We start from the raw sequence: 5,627 nt of genomic DNA, 5'->3' as shown, positions 1-5,627 counted from the left end.
ACATTTTCTTGGTTTTGCTCAGGACTCTGGCAGCAAAATTTATGTTTTTATTAATAAGGCCAGAAAAACAGCATTGTTTTTTTAACACCAGATTATAGACTTGAGGACTTTCTTTACATATTTCACGGTGAACCTGCAGCTTTGGATTTTTTTTCTCACACAGGCATTCAGCTTTTCTTCATTTTGTTTTTTGAAATTGGAAATGAAGAAATGGGCAGGGGTGGTTCCTTTCTACTGTCACCACATGCTTGTTCAACAAGAGGAATTACTGCAGACTTAATGATATATTAACAGCTGAAACTGCCTTTGCTATGTTCAGAATAAATAGGGCAAAACTGAATAGTTAGTAACGTGGCCGGTTCTAGCCATGGATACATGAGGGGGCAGGCGAAATTGTTAAGGGGGCGTCATTATGTATATACGTATTAGGAGTTGATAGACTTCATATATTTTAAGGTGGACTATAAAATGATAAAGTCGAGTAGAAGTCGACTCCTTGCAGTGATGTCATAGAAACGTGAACTTCACATCAACTTAAAGGTTGTATTATATTCACAGCAAATATTGACAAAAAAAGCCCTTTAAGTCTTTTATGCAGGAATAAACGTATAAGAAACAGAACATCATCCCACACTTCTTCGTCAGCAGCAGATTAAAGTCTGAAAAGTTGCACCAAGTCAGGTGTGACTTTTTTTCCCCCTCGAACACCGACTAGGACTGATGATATGCTGGACAGCTGCATATAGTCAAATTATCACACTGACCAGTAACACAACGGTGATTTTGGTTTGTGCATCACAACCCAAAGTTATTATGAATGTTTAGTTTAGTTATTGTTAAATTCTGCGCTGCCACCTGCTGCTCACCCCAATGCGCAAAAGGACGCTTCGCTGACTCAGCAGCGGCTCTTTTTGCGGGATGAACCAACATGCAGCCTGCGGAACATCGCCTCTATCAGATCCTCAGATTGAAGCTTTAACTTCATTTCCAGATGTTGTCAAATTGTATTTTTATAAGAGCGTAAAGCTGCCAGGTTAGAAGCTTCAATGGCAAAGTGGCGCTGATCAATTGGATGGAGGAAAAGCCCGACATCATACCACTTTGTTGCACATTAACTCCGGTAGTCTTTTTCTTTCTTTAAAATAAGTTTTTTGGCACTATTGGCCTTTATGACAACAATCCAACAGAAAGGTTGCAGAGAGAAGGGGCAGGAGAGAGAGACAAGCGAACCAGAGGACGAGAGTCGGATTCCGAACTACGGCGGTATAAAGTTTATATGCGGGGCACCGCGCTGCGCTAACTACTGCGCCACGCAACGCCCCTATTCCGGTAGCCTTTGCAGAAGTTTGCAGTTTCCCTTTGATGAATTATTAACATTTTTACACAATTCGAACTGTCTCATGTTAAGAAAATAAATTTAAAGTATGCTAGTTTTAAAACTTAACATGCCTTGATTGAAATAGCCTAATTATAGTTTTAAAATCAGCAACTTATTCTGGCCTATTGACCTTTATGTTACCTGTAGTTAAAGCAGATGGTTTGCTAAGATCTTTTGAACTGCCATTTGTCTGTGTGGGAAACAATACAGGAGAAGTCAGGGGCGGATCTAGAAAAATATTTATGGGGTGGGAAGAGGGGGGGAGGGATATATATACACAAAATATTGTTTTTAACTTGCATTGTTTCAAAATGAGCTTCATGTAGCACTGAGACTTAAATACAATTTCTTAATGTAGTGTAGTTAATTATTTTTACGTCTTTCATACTCCTGCTAACTGATGTGTATTACTGGACTGGACAGCGCCTATTGGTCGCTATGTGATTCACTGTGTCCAGAAAACCATTTTATCCCAATACAGGACAAGGTCTAGAAAATATTAGTAGCACCATCATTTGTTATTAGATATATCTATTAAATACGACTTAAAATAAAGATTAGAAAACTGATGTTTGATCAATTCTCCATGATACAAATCTATAAACAGTTTAGTTTCTGTTAGTTTTGTCAAGATGCAAGAAGGGTGTGTGGCTACACGTGGCCTGCCGGGAGAACCTGGGATCGAAGAAGATCGAGCCAAAGAGTTTTCTTAAGAAATATTATAACCTAAAATCTTCTTCAACACTCAGGAACTCACCTAGTTCATCTTCTTCCATTTTCTGGAAAAATTTGTTTGGACCAAATGTATGCTTTACACGCAGATTCAGTTGCCATAACAACCGAGTAACAACAAATCCAATAGCTGACAGAATAGGTACTGAGTTAAGTTTCAGGATTCAGCGCCTCTTACACCGCAGTGAAGTTAGTTTCAAGTTGGATATTCGATATTCGAGCTCCGTGGAGTAAGCGGCATTTAGCCCAAGATCGATCCGATTTATAAACGCTAATGTCGGCCAGCGGTTCTCCACCGCTCCCGGCCCGAGCTCCGCGGAGTAACTGACATTTAGCTCAAGGTTGATCCGATTTATGAACACTAATGTCGTTCAGCTGATCTCCACCGCTCCTGGCCCAAGTGCTCAAAGGTTGACTTGGGGACTGTCAACAAATTACCGAACTAAGCACTCCTGTCAAACAAATGTTAATAAATGCCTTGAATTGTAACCAACTAACTAATTGTCAGTACTAATTCATGCTTCTACATGAGACACAATATAATGTATTAAATCTTAAAGTCATACAATATTTTCAATAATATTAATATTAAATAATATGTTTTCTTCAATAGCTTCCAGGTCATCTGACCTATTTACTCAGAATCACTTTGAAATTGTTCCACTAGTCTGTATAGATGAGGCACAGACATTTGTTTTCTATTTTAAATCATTTTCAATTTTTTAAGTTTTTTTGGTCAAAATTGAGGGATTTTCTTCAATAGCTTCCAGGTCATGTGACCTGTTGACTCAAAATCACATTGAAATTGTTCTACTAGTCTGCATAGATGAGGCACAGACATTTGTTTTCCATTTTAAGCTATTTTCCATTTTTTAGGATTTTTTTTTTGTAGAAATTGAGGGTTTTTCTTCAATTGCCTCCAGGTCATGTGACCTCTTGACTCAGAATCACCTTGAAATAATTCTACTAGTCTCTATAGATGATGCACAGACATTTGTTTTCCTATTTTAAGTCATTTTCCTTTAAGGGTTTTTTTTTTGTTAAAATTGAGGGTTTTTCTTCAATAGCTTCGAAATCATGTGACCTATTGACTCAGAATCACTTTGAAATCATTCTACTACTCTGTATAGATGATGCATAGACATTTGTTTTCCTATTTTAAGTAATTTTCCTCTTTTTTTAGGAATTTTTTTGGTCAAAATTGAGGGTTTTTCTTCAATAGCTTCCAAGTCATGTGACCTATTGACTCAGAATCACTTTGAAATTGTTCTACTTGCCTGTATAGATGAGACACAGTCATTTGCTTTCCTATTTTAAGTAATTTTCCTTTTATTAGGATTTTTTTTTGCTCAAAATTGAGGGTTTTTCTTCAATAGCTTATGGGTCATAAGACCCATAAGTTAATTGGGTCTTATTAACTCAAAATCAATGTGAAATTATTCTACTAGACTGGATAGGTGGGGCACACTCATTTTTATTCAATTTCACCCTTTTTATTCCTTGTCAGTGAGTCACATGAAATTTAAGCTTTTAAACATATTTTTTAATTTGTAAATTTAAATTGTGTAAAAAAAAATGGAAAAAGATCTAAAATTGGGGAAAAATGAGGGTGCCTCATCTCTAAAGATTTGTAATACAATTTCAAAGTGATTTTGAATCAATAGGACACGTCTTGGAAGCTATTGCAAAAACATACTAAATTTTGGCAAAACAAATTGCTAAAAAATAAAAAAGCATTAAAATGGAAAACAAATTACTGTGCCTCATCTATAAAGGATACTAGAACAATTTCACACTGGTTCTGGGTCAATGGGTCACAAGTCCTGGAAGCTATTGAAGAAAAATACTAAATTTTGACCCAAAAAAATTGTTAAAAAATAAAAGTTAAAATGGAAAACAAATGACTGTGCCTCATCTCTACTGATTTGTAGAACGATTTCAGACTGGTTCAGAGTCAACAGGTCACATGACCTGGAAGCTATTGAAAACCCTCAATTTTGACCAAAAAAAATTAAGAGGAAAATGGCTTAAAATGAAAAACAAATGACTGTACCTTATCTATGCAGACTAATAGAACAATTTCAAAGTGATTTTGAGTCAACAGATCACATAACTTGGAAGCTATTGAAGAAAAACCCTCAAATTTGACCAAAAAGAATTGTTAAAAAAAGGAAAATGATTTAAAATGGAAAACAAATGTCTGTACCTTCTATTAGGATAAACATGATTGCATTCTCTTGAATTTGAACAATGTTATAGGTTGATATGATATTTTATAGATTGGCTCTATCATGTAACGTGCTTAGAAATTTTTGCTTGGGTTTTTTTAAAAAAAAAAAAACAATGACATTTAAATTCCTGTCATGATGGGTACCAGTTTTTTTCACCCACATGCAGGAACACACACAGGAGAGCAATGAAATCAGTAAAGATGGTTTATTGAACAAACAAATAAGTGAGGGATTGTGCTCCGGGGAAAAGGGGGAAAATCCGGTCCTCTGTCAACGAGAGAGAGTGGTTAGTGTTGCGTTCGGGATCAGTGGGGGAAAATACAATAATAATAGCGGAGCTTAATTTGAGCTGGTGTCCGGCTCTGGGACTGAATGGATGAATCAGAGGAGGCTTCTCTTGAGCGGGGAGGATTGTGCGGGGTCCAGAGTGGTGAGGTTCGGAATGGGGGTGGCGGAGCTGGAGGGCGGACAGGTAAGTTTGGTCTGCGGAGGTGGAGGCGGGAGGCCGACAGGGTCCAGACGTAACTGGGATCTCCGAAGCTGGGCAAGCGACAGGTAATACCTGTGGCGTCTCGAGGTGGATCACAACGGACCAGGAGGATTGAGCTTCCAGGATTCGAGCAACCGGTGGGTACAACCTCATGCGTCACAGGGAAAGCTCACGGAGGAATCCAGATGCCTTCAGCGTTCGTTAGCTTCCTCAGGGGATCACTGGAGATAACCTGGTGAAGAGGAAGCAACGAAGAAAATTACTCAGACGGAAAAAATCTCGACGAAAAGTCAACACAACGAGGATAATACTCGGGTTGAGTCTGCGAGGGGCTCTGGTTACCATAATAGGATAACACTCAGGCACTGGAGAGTCGGCCATCCACTCCTTATGTAGCTCCACAGCTGTGTAGATCTTACGCAGGTGTGTCCACGGGGTTGCCACCGCACTTCTCCAGGGGCCGGCCCACAGGCGGCCTCTGGTGGTAGAGGAGGGAAGGGAAAAACAAAAAACAAAAAAACAAAAAAAAAAAACCCTGGTTCCTGACAATTCCTATGACAGGTTTATGAAGGAAATTCCTTTTCTTTATTCTTATTCAAGTGCATAATGAAAGAAAATGGCAAGCCCCATTATCTACTTTTCCATAAACAAAAAATTGGCATTAACAGTGAGAAGCATTATCAGATGCATATTTTTTTAGATGTATATTTATTGTTTTCAGCAAATTATCAACAAAGCAGCAGGACAGCTATCAGGATACATATGCATTCAAAATGTTGATCAATCTGCTAAGACC

The 5,627-nt window shown here is 38.2% G+C and overlaps 1 long non-coding RNA gene across 1 annotated transcript; it reads right to left on the bottom strand.

Moving 5' to 3' along the window:
- Window positions 1-4,530: 4,530 nt before the first annotated feature.
- On the bottom strand, window positions 4,531-5,250 carry LOC103133234 (uncharacterized). The gene is made up of 2 exons (XR_475702.1): window positions 5,174-5,250; window positions 4,531-5,063 (listed from the first exon to the last, which is right to left on the bottom strand). It is a non-coding gene; the product is annotated as an uncharacterized LOC103133234 (long non-coding RNA).
- Window positions 5,251-5,627: the final 377 nt, after the last annotated feature.

This window comes from Poecilia formosa, unplaced genomic scaffold (genome assembly GCF_000485575.1).
Source record: "Poecilia formosa unplaced genomic scaffold, Poecilia_formosa-5.1.2 Scaffold2404, whole genome shotgun sequence".
NCBI classification, from domain to species: Eukaryota; Metazoa; Chordata; class Actinopteri; order Cyprinodontiformes; family Poeciliidae; genus Poecilia; species Poecilia formosa.
Note: the sequence above shows the minus strand (reverse complement) of the source record. Positions and strands in the feature narration are given on the sequence as shown.